Source organism: Marmota marmota, unplaced genomic scaffold (genome assembly GCF_001458135.2).
Source record: "Marmota marmota marmota unplaced genomic scaffold, marMar, whole genome shotgun sequence".
Lineage (NCBI taxonomy): Eukaryota > Metazoa > Chordata > Mammalia > Rodentia > Sciuridae > Marmota > Marmota marmota.
Window position 1 is genome coordinate 159778 of NW_026000130.1, and position 18432 is coordinate 178209.

At 42.2% G+C, this 18432-nt stretch overlaps 1 pseudogene; it reads left to right on the forward strand.

Annotated features, from left to right (window-relative positions):
* Positions 1-17113: 17113 nt before the first annotated feature.
* On the forward strand, positions 17114-18400 carry LOC125610345 (annotated as a pseudogene).
* The last annotated feature ends 32 nt before the right edge of the window (positions 18401-18432 follow it).

The window sequence follows — 18432 nt, forward strand, 5'->3', positions numbered from 1 at the left end:
GCTGTACCCCAATCTGGAATCACCCCAAACTTCCCAATAACCTGAACAAAAAAATCTATTGTTTAGCCTTTCTTTATATTATTTATTTATTTATTTAATTTTATATATTAAAGTAAATAAAGCTAATAAACGCCTAATTTTATTATGGTTTATCCAAGTTGAAATTATGAAAGATGGACCTGCTCTGCTCTACAAAGTTGTATGGCCTTAAACCCTCTGAGCTTCATTTTTCCTTGTTAATAAAGAGGAGTTGTTAGTTCTACATACAGTATAGGAAGCCTGACTGTGGATTAAATCAGGTGAGGCAAAGCATTTCAGATTGATGTTTGATAAATGGAGGTTACTATAATTCTAATCTACCAAGTAAGCATAATTTACTGAAGAATAACTACAGAAATGATTTCAAATACCCAAGTATCACTGGGTGTCTGACTCTGATGGCCTCAGCTATCTGACTTTTCAATGGGGCCTCAGTGTGGAAGCAACTGTTTCATCCTTAGTGAACACCCACAATCTAATCTCCTGCAATATCACACACACAAAAGCATCAAAATATTGATCTATCATATTCTTATAAGACAAAAAATAAAAAACAAGTGGCCCCATCTGCATTTAGAACTCTGAACCCCCTCACCCAGGAGCTCATTGCAACTTCATATTAGAGCCAGGACGCTCCAACCAGAGTTTCTCAGTTTGGACATCAAGAAAAACTTTTTCCATTCATAGAATAGTACAGCTCTGGGGGCTGCAGCACCTCAGCCTAGGGATTACCCAGGGGAGCAAGCTCCTCCTCTGAGAGCACCTGCAAGATCACCTGTGACCAGAGGGCAGTATGTGACCCCCAGTGACTGAGTACATCTTGCTCCCAATGGGGTGAGCCAAGCACAACTTCCTTTATACAGATGGCCTAGCTGTGACAACTCAGCAGCACTGATGTATGGGGGTAAGAAGACTATAGTTCAGAGGTTCAGGCTCACATGCTACAAAATGGGCAGGACCACTATTCAAACTTGAGACTGTCAGACTCCAAAGTCTGGCCCTTTGCTAACTCTACACTCCCAGCATAGATCATAACCATGTGTGGGCTGTTGGTTTCATCTGCAGAGCAATGTAAAGCAGGATTGGCAGCCAGACCCCTGAGAAGCCATTCACCATCTCTGGGACCTTAGGCAAGTTGCCTGCCATCTCTGTGCCCTAATTTCCTAATCCACAAGAGAAGATGTTTTATTCACTGCATAGGACATGGGGGTAATTAAATGAGATGTCTATTGAACTGGCTTCTTATCTTCTTATCTGATGCTCCTGCAACACCCTATGAGGTTGCTACAGGGACATACACCTGGATGGCACAGGAGACACAAGGAAGAAAGAAAGCCAGGTCCCTCTTGCTGTTCTTGACACTGAGAACAGTCTGCCACAGAGGCCCAACACAATCTGAAGCTCCCAGGAGCTACACTGCCAAAGCCCTGAGAAAGCATCAAAATATACAGGTGGATAGGACTGCATTATTCATCAGGAGAATTTCTGCTCATATAAGCCATAGCCACACAGGTTTATCTGAGTCAATCCTAAGGCCTCAGAGGACCCAGAAATATCCTACTTATAAGTTCTGCGCCACATTCAATGGACAAGCTTTCTGCACAGCAGGGAGGAGAGACTGGGCCTGGGGTTCCCAGCCCAGAACCAAAAGCTCTGCAAAGAACAGGTGGATGTTTCCTTTCTTGCCTAATGACATGGTGTCCTGGCTTCCTCCCCACTTGTCCCCACTACTTGTATTTCCTCCCCTGCTCAAAACTCCCCCAGGGCTCCCATCTTACCCACAGTGAAAGCCAAGGGCTTCAGCAACCATGAACCTTTGTATGATCAAACCCTTTTCTTTCTCTGACCTCATCTTCACTCTCCTTCACTCTGCCCTGGTTTCATTGGCCTCCTTGTTACTCTCTGTTCCCAACTCATGGTCTTTGCATATGCTGATCCTTCTGCCAGGAACACCCTTCCTGCAGATTTCTACAACCTCCATGACTTCAGCTCTCTGATCCAATGCCATCCCCTTAGAGAAGACATCTCTGACCACCACCTCTGGTGAGCCCTTTCCATCTCTCTCCAGACTCTATTTCCCCCCTGGTACTTGCCACCTTTGATATATATTATTTATCTACATGTCCCTAGATTCAAGGAAAGCATGTGAGCACGTGCTCAATCTGTGTCTTTTGGAACAGGCCTGGGAAATAGTAGATGCTCAACAAATATTTATGGAAGGCAGAAAGGGAGGGAGAGAGGAAAAAAGAAAATTTTCCTCTAAGATTCAACAGACATTTTCCACTCTTGTTCTTGCTATCAGCAGAAACATCCTGAAGTAGAGCTCTAAGCAAACCCTCCCTTGCTCATATATCTTCTATAGCCACCCCCCCATAATATGTTGAGGTGAGTACAAATGCTGCAGCCTGGCTTTCACAGTTCTGCACAGACTGCGATGAACAGACCCTCCTGCCTTATCTCCTCCTTATACATGTACCTGACCCCAAGCCTTTTCCCCAGGGACCTGCCCATGTTTCATAGCTCCTTAATGCTGCCCTCTGTATGCAAGGGTCACAAGAGCCTGAAAAAGTAGTACTTGAATTCTACCAGCTGCATGGACTGTCTGTGTGACCTCAAAGCAGGTTGCTTAATATCTCTTTGCCTTTGGTTCCTCACACATCAAGTAAAGGAGATGAGGGTTCCCCTCATGGGGCTGTGGTTGGGAGTGAAGGAGATCAGGCTTGGGAACTCCTTGGCTTGGTGCTGGATATCACATTACCATTCCATGAGCTGGGAGGATTTAGGCAATGCTAATATCAGCCCTGAGTCTGTCCTTGCCAATGGCCCAAGCCACATTAAAGGTAAGACACTGAGGCAGGCTTAGGAAGTTTGTCCCAGACAACAATAACAACAATAAGAGCTGTGCAACCATAGCCACCACTTTTCCTTTGAACCCCAAACAGGCATATGAAACAGTTTAAAAGAATTGAGAATGAGTTACATAAGAAGAGGACATACACATCTGACTAAATAGAAGGGGCATGTTGAGCATGAGGTCCATCAGCATCAGGTGACAACAGCTTTTCCAAGCTTACCAGTACAGTTTGAGCATTTCTAATCCAAGAATCTGAAATCTGAACAGGTTTGATGTGAACATGAAGTCATGCATGGGAAATTCCACACCTGACCTCATGTGACAGGGCACATCAAAATGCAGGTTCACTAAGAATACCATATGAAGATACCTTCAGGTACAGGAGTAAGGTGCAAATGAAGTATAAATGAATTTCCTGTGTAGACGTGGGCCCTGTCCCTAAGATGGCCCATTTTTTGTATGCAAATATTCCAAAATCTACAAAATATCCAAAATATTCCTGGTGCCCAGCATTTTGGAAAAGAAATAGTATCACCATTTTTGGCTGGCTAATCCCTGTCAGTAACGTGGTTGGGGTGGGAGGAATCTTGTGCAGTGCAGGATGTTGTGAGCTACATGCCTGGCTTCTTCTTGCTGGATGCTGTGGGGAAGTCCCAGCTGTGACAACCAAAATGCTCCAGACACATACTAAAAATGTATTCACTGTTTTTCTGAGATTCAAATTTAGTGGGCCACCCGTATATTATCTGGCAACCCAACTTTGCGGGAGGGGCAAAGCTATTGCCCTGGTTCATGAAGAAAGACTGGGTTGGACTCAAACCATGGAGTTCCCATGGAAATAGCAATACCCCAGCCTTCTTGGCCTGGCCCCCCTCCCATCCTGGGCTGGGAAGATCACTTCCCCAAACACATTGCACTGGGCAGCTGTGCAGATGGCTCTGCAGTGACATGCCTCTCAACAGCCCCAGTTCACAGAGGTAGAAGCACCTTCGCCTGTAGGACCTGCCTCATCTCCCTGCCTCCTCCCTGGCTTTCATCTGCCACCCACAGCCCCTGTCTTCTCTTTTTTAAGGAAGAGGCCTCCCAGGCTCAGCCAGAGGCAGGAAAACAAGGCAGTTACACACTTTGCTTCTGTTGTCAACTGGCATCTTTTGGCTGATTCCTTCAATGGCAGTTGTGGCAACGGAAAGCTGGTCCCTGCCCACTTTGAAACAAAACAAAATTAAGGGTGTCAAAGGGACAAGCTAGCCAGGAAGGATCCATGATAGAGCTGGTGGGAATTAACCAGAGGAAATCATGCTGAGGCCACCCTGTCTCCAGCTTTGCCTTGGTGGCATATGGGGAAGAGAGACAAGCAATAACCCTGCCCTGGAGAAGCTCAGATGAGGGTGTTTTCACATAGTTGATCCTTCTAGGTGAGTGATTTTCACTCCCATTATGAATAAACCCAAACTCTGACACTGAAGGTAGAGACAGGTACTTATCTAAGATGGTTGAACTCAGCCCCGCTCCCTTCCTTCCATATCCCCAGTGTCCTTCCCATTCTTTCCTCTTTGCTTTTAAGGTAAGACCACACACCCCACTTCCTATGTACCCTGCCCAGTTCTCCTTCCTCTCTGCTCCAGCTACTTTGGTTCCTTCAAATTCCCCAGGCTGCATCCACCACAAAGCCTCTGGCACATACAGTTCCTTGTCTGGAATGGATTTCCCTCTCCTCCAGCTACTTCACACCTCCACCTAAAAGGCCTACTCAGCTTTCATGTATCTTCTTCTACTTCACACCCTCAGAAAAGCCTTCCCTGACCCTCTGGTCATGTGCAGTTCTTCCTGTGTTCCTCTTTTGTGTCTTCTTTCTTTGTTTCTTTTTGTGGTACTGGTGATAGAACCCAGGGCCTCCTGCTTTCCAGGCAAATGCTTTACCACTTAACTACACTGCCATCCCTGTGTTTGAAGTTCTTATGGTGCCAAGTGACTCCTGTAATTATTTTCACTTATTTTTGAGAATCTTCCAGGGTCTGTCTCTTCCAGGAGAATACCAGCCTTGGGAGAGCAGGGGCTAAGCACACCTGGTTCACTGCAGTACTTAACCAAGCCCATGTCAGACACAAAACCTTCAATAAAAAATACGTTTTAAAAAATCTCCAGGATTTGAATCCAGTTCTGGCTGAGCCTGAAGGACTTTCTTGACTGGTTTCATTGGTCCTGGTCCTGATGGTTTCCCAGGTCAGCACTAAACAGATTTTCCAGCCCCATAGACTGTGTGCCAGCCCCTTAGTGGCTGCAGAGGCTCAGCCCAAGCTTGCACGCTACCTAGCTTATCTAGGGAAGCTGATTAAGACACATATTCCAGAAAGAAGTGTGAGGCTGTGATATTTAGTGACATGGCTTCTCTGAACCCAGAGGGAGGGGAGAAGAAATACCTGGTTTGGTACTTAGATTTCTAAACAAGAGCTTTCAATTCCATCTCACTGAAGACTGGCTCTCTAACATTGGAAGAGATGTCCTTGCCAAGGAAGTGAGCAAAGGAAGGAAAGAATGGAAAAATTCTGTTTTGGGGGACTCAGTAAGTCCTGAGTCTGCCCCTTCTTGGCTGGGTGCTCTTGGGCAAGTCATTCCTCCCTGTGAGGCACGGTTGACTGTGTGTGAAATGGAGTCAACCTACCTACCTCATAAGCCTATTGTACACTCAGAGTATGGTACGTACTGTCCACTGGTAAATGGAAACCCTTAATCCTAGAATGAGGGCCCCCAGAAATGCAGAATTTAGAAAGCACCACCAATTTGAAACTGTGATTCCAGATCTGGAATTCAACACATCTGGACAACCAAGCGAGGTTAGGCCCCCTGCCCCTCCCAGGCACCAAGCAGGGTGATGAGTGGTTGCTCTGAGTAGATCTATTTTTAGTTTTTTTAGGAACCTTCATACAATTTTTTTATAATGTCTGTACTAACTTCCATTCCCACATATCATCCTTTCTGTAGGGGATACACATATGAAGACTTCAGACTAACATTCTCTTCCCTTTCTCAATGAATAAAGTTTACCAATGTGCAAGTGCCCCTACTCTGTTCATGGAATAACTTGAAGCTTGGGCTCCAACTGTCTTCTTAGAAACTTGGGAGTTTTGATTTAGGAAAAAGTGTGTTACATGCATGCACATGTGTGGGTAAATACGTAAGCACATTGACTCTAAACAGCAGTATATTTATCTGAACATTACAATTCTAACACTTACAAAAACTTATTTTCTACATAATTAAAAGGGAATATATTTTATATCCAGAGGAGGATAGGTTGGGGATGAATGACAAATGAGACATGCTGAAATTTAAAGGATTTATTATTTCAGGTATACTGTATAATGCTCACTGTTTTTCCTTAGAAGTTTTAAGGTTAGATTGTAGGCCAGGCCTGTGCTCTAGTGCTTCCTAGCTCATGAGGTGAGCAGCTTGCTCTGCCATGTGCTTACATCATGGTGTGGTTCCATTTCTAGAGGAGCAAAACAAGTCCTTAGTCCTTGGGCTAGAACATCCAGAATCATAAGAAAAGTAAACATTTTGTTTTTATATATCAGTTATCTCAGGTATTTCATGAAAGTGATGGGAAGCTGACTAATAGAAGGATTGATCTATTATTTTAAAATTGTGTGAAGTTTCTATTCTGCCAGGAAAGTCTTCCCTCTTACGACTTCTGCCAGAAAAGCAAAATTAGCACATGTGTTATCTGCTGTCCACTGCAATCAACAAGAAATGGCTCAGAAATTGCAAGAGGCTTATGTCTTATGAAAGTTAAATTTTTGTCCATTCTGATTTTTGCTTCAGAATCTTCAGCCTGTACTTCTGGCTGAGGATATCTTGAAGCTGCTGATGCTACTGGTATTTGTCGGAAGCAAATCAATACCAACTACAATTTCTTTCAGTGTCTGTGAAATAAATACCATCCTCTCATTGCCAACTCCTTTCTGGATTCACTGCTCCACAGGAAAATTTTGAGCTCTCCCCCTTTTTTAATATCCAACTTTAGAAACTTCTATATGTTCATTCCTCTAGTAAGGCCAAGGTGTGAAATTGACAGGCTGCACTGGTTGAGGCTGATGATCACGTCACTCTTGGACACTTGGTTCACTTATCCCACAGACTTTTTTGGAATATCTTTGTGGCAGGGACTGTGACACTCCAGTGAAATCTCTTCCTTCAGGAGTTGTCTCAGAGGGCTTTGTGTCTGAGAGGCTAGAGTCAGGCCTAGAGGAGGAACCCTCAGGTTCAGCCCGACTGGCTATATATTTCTGCATCTGCAGGTCAATGGAAAGGACTGTTGGACATTCGGGCCCAGAGGATTTCTGGACTGGACTTGGTGCCAGGAAGCAACAGCAGCAGCACCACCAGCAGCTGCAGCAAAAGCAGCAGCTGCCGCCAACATGAAGCCTGGCTGGTGCAGAGGGTGCACCCCCCTGGAAGCTACCTTGCTCTCTTGCTTCTTCCCTCTGTCACCCATGTTCAGGGACTCCCTCCCTGCTGCCCTCACTAGAAAGCAAGGGGCCCACCCACTTTCCCTTAGCCTTCCTTCTGCATGGGTAGCAGCAGTCACCTTGATTGACTTTCTAGGAATGGAGGGGCACCCCGCCCGAGCGCTTGAGATGTTGTCCAGCTCGAAGTTGCCATAACCAACCGAGCTGCGAGCTGCTTTGGATGCTCCACTGCCCTCAGATGTCTGCAGCAGCTGCTCTCCAGGGCTGCTGGGAACCTATGCCAGTTAGCTTGCTGACTGGGCCAACTCTCAGCAGAGCCTGGACCTGCAGAGGGGAGGACAATGCCGCCAGGGCTGGTGCTACCTGTGGCGATCCAGCGTCCTCCCAGGGCTCGCCGGCCCTCCAGCCCTCCAGCCCTCCCAGGTTCGCTGGACCTGGGGAGCCCCGAGTGCTCACGCACAGAGACAGGTGTCCAGGTGCTAGGCCTGCCTGGTGCGGCCAACCGCAGACTGCGCCGCCTAGCAGGACGCCAGGGTGCTGCTGGCAGGCAATTGACAGCTGCTGAGTCCAGGGCCCTGGAAGAGGCAGGAGTGCCCAGAGGGCACATCGGACAGGCCATCAGCAGAACCAAGCTCCACTTCCACGGCCTCAAGAAGTTGGGGTCGCATGTGTTGAAAAGAACATGCCCTCATGGGGTTCGGTGCCAAGGTCTCCCCTGCTAACCTGACCTCTGAGCCTCTGCTTGTGTTGGATCTTCCCAGGATGCTGCCATGACTGCGGGCTCTGCTGGCTGGCGCTCGGTGACGTCATTGTGCCATCAGTCCGCCTGTCCTCGACACTCGCCGATATCTGGAGAGCGGCCAGGGTGGCATAGCAGCCGCTAAGCAGGACCCTTGGCACCCAAGGCCCAGAAAGACCCACAGGGGACACAAAAAAGGGCATTCTCCTGCCAGAGCCTAGAACCCTTCAGGCCTTTGACTTGGAAGTGGATGGATGGATGCTCAGGGCCGCTTCCACTCTTGAGTGCCAGACTTTCCCCTTCCCTGCAGGTCTTGAACAACGGCTATTTTTCATTCTAACTTCTACTTTTACACACCCATGTCTTTTCTGGAGTGGAATCTAAATAATGAAACCACATCACTTGTTGAGTTTGTGCAGGACATTGGGGTCAATATCATATTCAGAGACTTTTCTTTGTGTTAAATTTCTCCTGATTCTAACTAAAGAAGGATTCAACCATCAAATCAAAGGTCATGAATGTCAAATTATGAGGTGCTTTGGGTAAGAGTTGTCACAAAATTTTTCCTGTTGAATTGTTATAGGATAAAGATGCATAATTTAGATTTTTGTTTTACTATGGGCAACTTAGTGGGCATCTGCTACTCCATTAAAATTAATTATATGCTGAAATACTTTATGAGAATTTATTAAGAACTTGACAATGCTAATTAAAGTTGACTTCTATCCAAGATGTTACTAAGTTACAAAATCTTTACTGTGCAAACCTACATGCAGAGTATTGGCTTGCTAAAATGAATTATAGAACATCCATTTTAAAATGGCTAATCAATGCATCTTCACAGACATCATTTTAAATTGCTGTTATTCTTGATTTCTCATATTTAATATTCAAACATGTGCAATTTAACTTCAACATAATAAATTTTGTTTAATTGCTTGGTTAATCCCATAATGCATGGTAATGCACAATTAATTCAATTGGAGTATGTATAATTACAGTATTCTGAAAAGATTTGAAGCCATATGACATATACTTTAGACTTTAAACATAATTGTCCCACCTACCTTATTTGGTAATTTTTCATTATTTATTCTGCTTGAGAAAATATGCTACTGAAGGCAAATTTCATCATCCATACAATTTGAATGATATACTTTTAAATTTTATATGACCTTTATTAAAGCATACTATGTAGGATGAAAATTTAAGAGTCAGAAAAGCAGAATTATATAATAAGCCTCATTATTTTAAGATTAGAAATGACATTAAAATCTGGCCTCTCTGTTAGAGCCAGAAATACCTGTGTCCTGGAGACATCATATGATTGACAGGGTTAGTGATGAGGGATCATGGATACTGCTTGTTGGATGCAAATGCTGCTCAGCAGGGCCAGAGGTGGTAGAGTACACCTGCTTGCACACCACTACTCTTTGTTCTCAGTCCTTCTAAATAACCATCGTTAGTGCTCATAATTACTTGTTGGTTATAATGCATAGATTTGTCTTCTCTCTGGAAGTAAGAAGTATTGTCAGCAGTTGGAGACAGACTGGCAGAGGCTGGCATCTGCTGTCAGAGTCCAAATCTTGAGGCTTGAACCCCAGTGATGCAAGGGAAGGATCCTTTTGAACCAGTTCTTTGGATCTTCTTTCCTGTCCCTTCCTCTTTCCCTCTGTATGATCACAGCACCTCCTGCAGGCCCAAGGTAGGCTAGGGTGAGGGAAGGTGCTGGGGAACCCAAAGGGAAAGGGCATGTGAGTAAGAGACCAACAGGGGGAAGAAAGAGAAGAAATTTGATTTACAAAGGAGTTCAATAATAAATCATAATTGAAAGCATATATATATATATATGCATTTTGTTGTTGTTGTTGTTGTTCAGAGAAAGACAAAAGAGATCAACACATTCAGAGCTCTATCTACTTGGGGAGTATTTTGGTTAGCAATGCAAACATTTTTGTAATTTTGTTAATGTGTAAAGACTTTTCACCTACCCTTCATTGAATGTTTCCTGTGGTTTGTGGATTACCAAGTTCATTTAGCAGACAAAACTAGACAGATTGCCTCCCATCATATAGCAACAACAGAAGAGGGGAAGGCCAGTGTAGATTGTGGGCAGTGCCAGACAAGAAAACAACATGAGGTCCAAACACTGAGTTAATCTTTATTACTCATGTGTGCAGGCAAAACAAAAATACATATGTTTTCTCCTTTACTACTTTTGAGCATTTCCTAACTGCCTAGGATTCACCAAAGCTTAGAGTTTGCACAAGATTTTGTGGCCACTTGTTTTAATATCTTACATGCACAGAAGTATCCTTGATTTTGACATGACTTTTCTCAGACTATTTCAATTTTCAGAATGCCAATTTAAGCACAATTGTTTCAGGCCTTATTTTTTTTTTCAATTTATGAAATTTGCTATGGTTTTCCCCAGGGTGCAAAAAATTCTATCCCCCCAAAAATTATAATGATGCACTTTGGGGGGCGGGAAACCAGCACAGGAAAGAAGTATGGTTTTTGGAGTAAGTACTTAAGGAAGGGATATGTCAGTTGGAGTCCATTATCTGAAACGAAGCCATGAAGCAAAGGATATTCTTTGTCTGTCCTCAGAGCTCAGGTTCTCATCAGAATATATCCCAACAAAGTTAATTTTGTCCTCCATTTTTTTTTTTTTTGAATACCTGAAGCTCATTTCAATTTAGAGGTTAGGTTGTTAGCTGCTTCCATGTTTCTGCTATGTTGGAAATCCTCTTGGGTGATATTTTCTTGATTGTCCTCATATTTCATTGTTGAAAAAAATAAGGATGGCTGATTTTTCTCATGAACACAAGGCCTACATCATACATTGAAGCTGTCTTTATTCTCTCTCTCTGTGGTTGTATCAGACAGTGGCTGGGGCCAGGTCTTCTCAAAGTCTCCTTTGCTCCCAAGTCTCATCCTGGACTAAAAAGGATTAGAGTGACTGGAAGCTTAGTGTCTTTTTCTCTGTCTGGTGTCCCTATTTGACCTCTCCACATGGTGAACTCAGAGAAGGGTTTTTGCAGGGCTGAAATTGGAGAAAGCCCAAAGAAGCTGGCAGAATCTTAGCCTTCTCACACCAACATCAGACATCACTCAGCATTGCTTCCACACCAGGGCAGTCACACAGGCCACCCAGGGACGAAGAATGGGACAGAGACCATTTATCAATGAGAGGGATGTTAAATATTGGTATGGACTTTGAAACCATCAGAGTCAGAACTCCAGTCACAAAACATGTACATTCTTCCTGCTTGAAAATTATATTCACTCTCCCAAACCTCCAGAGTCTCATTGTCATCTGAGTGAGTTCTGGATGCAGATGAGGATTCTTGGTAAGGTTCTTCCTCATTTGAAGACTTGGGGGCAAAAGGGACTGGCTCCTTTCCCCTATCTTGCCCACTTACAACCATGGGGCAGAAATAGTGCAACCACCACAGAGTCTCTTACAGGAAAGGGTTGAAGTGGGGAAACCACGATTGTCCCTGGTCTGCATCACCTGAAAACCCATCAAACACCCACTCTGTAGATACAGGCCCACTGCCTGGAAATGCTCCTTCATGGTTTCTAGTTTAATCGTCTGGAGCTCTGAATAATTCTTCTTTGTCCAATGGGGAATTATGGGTTCTTGATTGATCAGTTTTCTCAGTCTGATTTCCCTGTGTAACTACCAGAAATCAGTGGCTTAAAACATCACCAGTTTATTGTGCCCATGGTTTCCAAGTCCAGGCCCAGCATAACTGTGTTTTCTTCTTTGGATCTCATTGAGCTGCAGCCAAGGTGTTGGTCAGAGTAAGGATCTCAACCCAGGTTAGGATCATTTTCCAAGTCCCTGGCTGTTGGTGTAATTTATTGCTGTCTTCTCCTGCCATCTCTCTGCTGCTGGAGGCTGCCTGCAGGTCTTTCTCTGTGGAAAAAGGATAGTTCAGTCTCTGTCTTCTGTCACCACATAGAGAGCAATTTTAAAAGGCCCACCTGATTGCATAAGGCCCACATGGCCAGTCTCTCCACATTAATGTCAGTTGATTGAGGACAATAATCACATCTGTGAAATACCTTCAAAGGGGCAGCAACATTACTGTTGAATCATAGAGCTGAAGATAGGTGCAAGTTCTCTAAGGGCTGAAGATCTGAGAGCATCTTAGAATTTTTCCCCTCACATCACATCTAGCAGTTTGGGATCCAAAACCTTTGTTCTCTTGTGTATTATTTTTGCTCACTTTAACTCAAACAGTGGTATTTTTATATAGCAATTACATTAAAGATTCATGGATCTCCCACAAGTTCTAAGTGTATTGCACATAGCAGGTGCCCAACCACAAATGTCTCTGAGATAATATCCTCCCTACTCTGGGTTCCTGAATCATCATGATAGGAGGGCCAGACCCTTTAAACTTCTTAGAGGACCTATTTTTTAAATATTTTTTTTTAGTTGTTGATGGACCTTTATTTATTCATTTATTTATATGTGGTGCTCAGAATTGAACCTAGTGCCTCACACATATGAGGCAAGTGCTCTACCACTGAGCTACAACCCTAGCCATAGAGGACCTATTTTTAACAGGTAGAATCTGAGAGGCCCAAATTTTAGATTATCAATTCTCTTTCTCTTAAAGGATCAGTAGGCACCTACTTCCTTCTTTCCAAGGTCTTAATGAATGATCTTACAAGCCTACATTGACCTTCATTTTGAGGTTCTTTCTTCATTTTGTCTTTGGTTGCCATTTGCCTGTATTAAGAATTGTTCATAATTTTGAGCACATGTTTTCCTATTTGCATCATTTAATTTCTTTTTTCTTTCTTTCTTTCTTTTCTTGCTAATGCTCTTGGTAGGGTTTCAAGGACATTTGTTGAATAGAAATGGTGAGAGAGATGCGGCATCTCTGTCTTATTCCAGTTTTTAGAGGGAATGCTTTCAGTTTTCCCCCATTTACAATGATACTGGCACAGGGTTTAACATATATATTTTTTATAATGATGAAGTATTTTCCTACAATAAGTATTTTTTTCCTACAATAAGTATATTTCCTACAATAAGTATTTTCCTTGTGTCTTGGATGCTATGTTTTGTCAAATGCTGATTCTGCATTTATTGAGACATTATTAGAATCCAAAATCTCCACCCGAAAAATTTGAGAACTCATAAATTAATTCAGAAACTTATCAGGATATAAAAATAATACCCATAAATCAATTGCATCCCTATACACCAATGATGAATCAACTGAAAGAGAAATTAGGAAAACTGTCCCATTCACAATACCTTCAAAAAAGAAAAAAGAGAAACTTGGAAATCAATCAAACAAAAGGGGTAAAAGATCTCACCAATGAAAAGTACAAAACACTAATAAAGAAGTTGAAGAAGACAATAGAAGATAGAAAGATCTCCTTGGGTAAGCAGAATTAATATTGTCAAAATGGCCAAACTACCCAAAGTGCTATACAGATTCTGTTCAATCCCAATCAAAATCCCAATAACATTCCTCATCAAAATAGAAAAAGTAGTCATGAAATTCATCTGGAAAAGTAAGAGACCCAGAATAGCCAAAACAATCCTTAGCAACAAGAGTGGATCTGGTGGCATTACTATTCCAGATCTTAAATTATACTACAGAGCAATAGTAACAAAACAGCATGGTATTGGCACCAAAATAGACCTGTAGACCAATGGTACAGAAAAGAGGACACAGAAACTAACCCAAATAATTACAGTAATCTTATATTTAAAAAAGGCACCAAAAATACATTGGAGAAAACATAGGCTCTTCAACAAATGGTGCTGAGAAAACTGGAAATCCACATGGAACAAAATGAAATTAAATCCCCATCTCTCACCATACAGAACTCAACTCAAAGTGGATCAAGGACCTAAGAATTTAACTAGAGACCTTGTGCCTAATGGAAGAAAAAGTAGGCCAAAATCTCCATCATGTAGGATTCGGCCCCAATTTCCTTAATAAGAATCCTATAGCACAAGAATTTAAAAAAAGAATCAATAAATGAGAGGGAATCAATCCAAAAGGATTCTTCTCAGCAAAAGAAACAATCAGTGAGGTGAATAGAGATTGGGTTATTTGATTTGATTAGGTTATTTTATTTTTCGGTGTTAAGGTTTTTGTGTGCTTTATGTATCCTAGAGATTAGTGATCTATCTGATGTGCTTGTGGTAAAGAGTTGGTCCATCCAGAGTTGAAACCTCAGGGCAGCAAGTAATTTGGAGCAACTCTTTACCACAAGCACATCAGATAGATCACTAATATCTAGGATACATAAAGCACACAAAAACCTTAACACCGAAAAATAAAATAACCCAATCAATAAGTGGGCCAAAGAACTGAAAAGACACTTCTCAGAAGAGTATATATAATCAATCAGTAATATATTAAAAAATGTTCAACATCTGTAGCAATTAGAGAAATGCAAATCAAAACTACTATAAGATATATATCTCACTGCAGTCAGAATGGCAGCTATGAAGAATACAAAGAAAAATAAGTGTTGGCAAAGATGTGGGAGGAAAGGCACACTCTTACATTGCTGATGGGACTGCAAATTGATGCAGCCAGTCTGGAAAGCAGTATGGAGATTCCTTGGAAAACTTGGAATGGAACAACATTTGACCCAGGTATCCCCACTCCTCCGTCTATACTCAAAGGACTTAGAATCAGCATACTATACTATAGAAACACAGCCACATTAATGTTTATAGCAGCTCAATTCACAATAACTAAACTGTGGAACCAATACAGATGCCCTTCAATAGATGAATAGATGAAGACACAGTGGTGTATATACACAATGGAATATTACTCAGCATGAAAAGAGAATAAAAGTATGACAATTGCAGGTAAATAGATGGAGTTGGAGAATATTATGCTAAGCAAAGTAAGCCAATTCTGAAAAAAAAAAAAGGCCAAATGTGTTCTATGTTAAGTGGATGCTGATCCATAATGGGGGTTGGGGGGGTGAGAATAGAGGTACTTTGATTGGGCAAAGGGGGGGGAAGAGAAAGGAAGAAGAGATGCAGGTAGAAAAGATGGTGGAATGGGATGGACATCATTACCATAGGTATACATATGAATGCACATGTAGTGGGACTCTACATAATGTGCAACTGGAAAAGCATTAAGTTGTGCTCCACTTGTGTACAATGAATCAAAAATCTTTCTGCTGTCATGTATAACTGAATAGAATTAATAAAAATCAACTAAAAATAAAACCTCTCTTCTTTATAAATTTTCCAGTCTGTGGTCTTCCATTGTAGCAGTAAAAAGCAGAGAAAGACAGGGCTCCTGAGGGAAGCTCCTGAGATCAGGAGCTCAGGGTTCAGCACCAGAGCCAGACACACTATCTCCCCTGGAGAGCTTGCTTCTCTCCAGCTCCACAGAGAGAATAAACAGACGCAATTCCTCTTGATGGCTGTTGGAAAGGAGGTCACAGGAGGAACTACTGCTGTTACACTGTCCTGTGGCTAAAAGGTTCTTTATCTCCCATTTTGTTTCTTTCATTCCTTTGTTATTAATAATCATACCTTACCTTTCAAACCCCAAACCTAGCACAGAATGTTATTCTAATAGAAGCTGTATTTAAGATGCAGTATGAAGAAATCCATGGCCTGACTCACAAGAGCACTTGAGTAGAATCCAGGTTGTCCTGCCCAGGCTTCAAGCACTTCCCAGGGGGACCCAGATAAGGCTTTAGTCCCAGTAAAGAAGGGTATGTTTGGAAAAAAATTACTTGCTGCCCTGAGGTTTCAACTCTGGATGGACCAGCTCTATATGCCAGGGCAGTGCCATGCCACTCGACACCAGAGTACACACTACATGATGCCTATAATCACAGGATGCACAGGACAGAGCAGAGAGCATCAGAACTCCACAGGCTTTCCTAAGTTATCAGGTAAAGCAGATAGTGTGATATTTCAGAAAAATATAAGAGGAAAGCAACTTTTCTTGTATACATCTGCTTTAAAATTATACATTAAAGGCTATGCTTCAAGAGTAAGTAAATAATAATTAAGATTAGGACTTATTTATAATAAAAAATCAGAAGTTCCAGTCTGGGTCATATAACTCCTAATCTTATAAATAAGTCTATATTACAGCAAGAACATCTCATTATCCAAATCACAAAAGTACATTAGGTTTAGAAGGCATGCATGTGGAAAAGGAGTCTCTAATCTTCAGTATCATTCTCCTCACCCAGTAATAATGAGCCCTTCCCCTGGTAATTGGTGATGGCTTGATTTGGGAACCTGCATTCACATTCTGGCCTTCAGTGTGGTTTAGATTAATAGTATCCAATACATTTCATAATTTATGTATAATCTATATAATGGCTGATACTATCTGTATAAAATCAATCTTTTTTTAAAAAAATTATCTTGTTTGGTGTTGTGGATAAAACCTAGGATAGCATACCTGGTAGGCAAATGCTCTACCACTGAGATGAACTCCCAACCCATTAAAAAAGCATCAGTTTTGTGGTTGGGGCTGGGGCTCAGTGGTAGGGCACTCACCTGGCACACAAAAGGCATTATCTAAGAAGTCAGTAAGCTGTTAAAAGGAGTAGTAGGAGAGGATACCTTTGATTGTTCCTGATCTTAGTGGGAAAGTTTCAAGTTTATTATCATTAAGAATGAGGTGGGGGTGATATGGCTGCCAGTGCCCAGGTGGAAGGAGCAGCCTGAGAGCTGGGGCAAGTCACCAATGCTGGGGGAGAAGTCACCCAAGCCTGAAGGCAGAAAGTTGAGGGAAGGAGCCAAGGCCCAGTGGGGGTGACTGGGCCACTGAGAGCAAGTCACTAGTGCAAGCCCAGGCCAGGCCTCTGCATTTTCAGGCAGAACCCAATGGTTGGCAGAGCCCCACCCTTTGTGGAATTCTAAGTGCTTGGGTCATAATTGACTCCTTGACACTCCAGGAGGTTCAGAGCAGAGGTGGATAGAAACTGAGGTGGTTTTCAGAGTGGGTCTGATGGCTCATTGAAATTGCAGCAATGCTGTCCTGGTTTAGAGGCCTAGGTTCTGGCTTGGGCCACTCTTTGGGTCAGGTGGCGGGGAGCGTGGCTTTCCTCACCAGCCATATCTCCAATGTCACCGAAGACAAGGTTCTCAATGATTTCGAGGATATAGAAGAAGGTTTACCTAATTATTGGAGGAAGAACATTGAAGATACCAAATGGATAATCAGATATGACATGAAAGACTTAAAAGCTATTGTACTGAGCTGGAAGGAAGGTATGCAGCATGGAAGCTATGGATCCAACATCAATCTGCAAATTACTGAAATGAACTGGAAGAGAAAGAAGTAGAAATCAGGCAACTTAAAGCAAGACAATTTCCACTACAAGATGAGTTGTCCACACTGCAGTCAGTACATTCAGGAGCTGGTGGTGTACCAGCAACCACTGCCCTGTCTTCGTTCGGTAATGAGATCAGTCATTGTTTAACTTTTCCTGGTGATGACATGGACTTCAGTGACATCATTTCATCACAACAGGAAATCAACAGACTGTCAATTGAAGTTTCAAGACTTGAATTTCAAGTTGGCCATTGAGAGGGATATAGCTCATGCAAAGGGAATACATAATTCTGATCAAAGTGAAATCTGCAAACTACAAGATACTATTAAGATACTTGAACAAAACTGAAGTCAAGACCTTGATCATTATCAAGAGGAAATATCAGTTTTGCAGAATGCACATTAACAGAAACTGGCAGAGATAAGTCGCCGGTATCAAGAGGCATTAAATGACTATGAAGAATGTATTGAAAAACTTGAAAATCATTACAACAAGGTGACTCAGGAGTTACAGTAATTGATGAGTCTAAAATTGGAGAGATGGAAAAAACTATTCAGGTTCTACAACTGAAAAAGTAGAGTCTTGCAACAAAGATGGGAGAATTTGAGGATCAAATAAAAACATAAATAAAAAATATTTTTGGCAGAAAATGACAGAGATGCCTTGAAGAGAGAAAAAGAGCAGCTCAGTATGGAAAGGTGACAAATAATTGAACAGTGTGAAAACTTAAAACTGGAATGTAGTCAATTGTGGCCTTCTGTGATGGAGCAGAAAGATGAAGAAATTAAGAATTTGCAGAAAACCACTGAACAAATAAAAACCCAGTTGCAGGAAGAAACACACAGCACTCCAGCAGACAATTCTGATAGTTTTCAAGAAACAAAAATTAAAAGCCTTCCTATAGAAAAAGGAAGTGAAAAACACAACCTATATAACTATGAAACTGAAAAATTAGTGAAAAATCCAAGGACAAGAACTTGAGATTCAACTTCTAAATGAAAAGAATATATCTT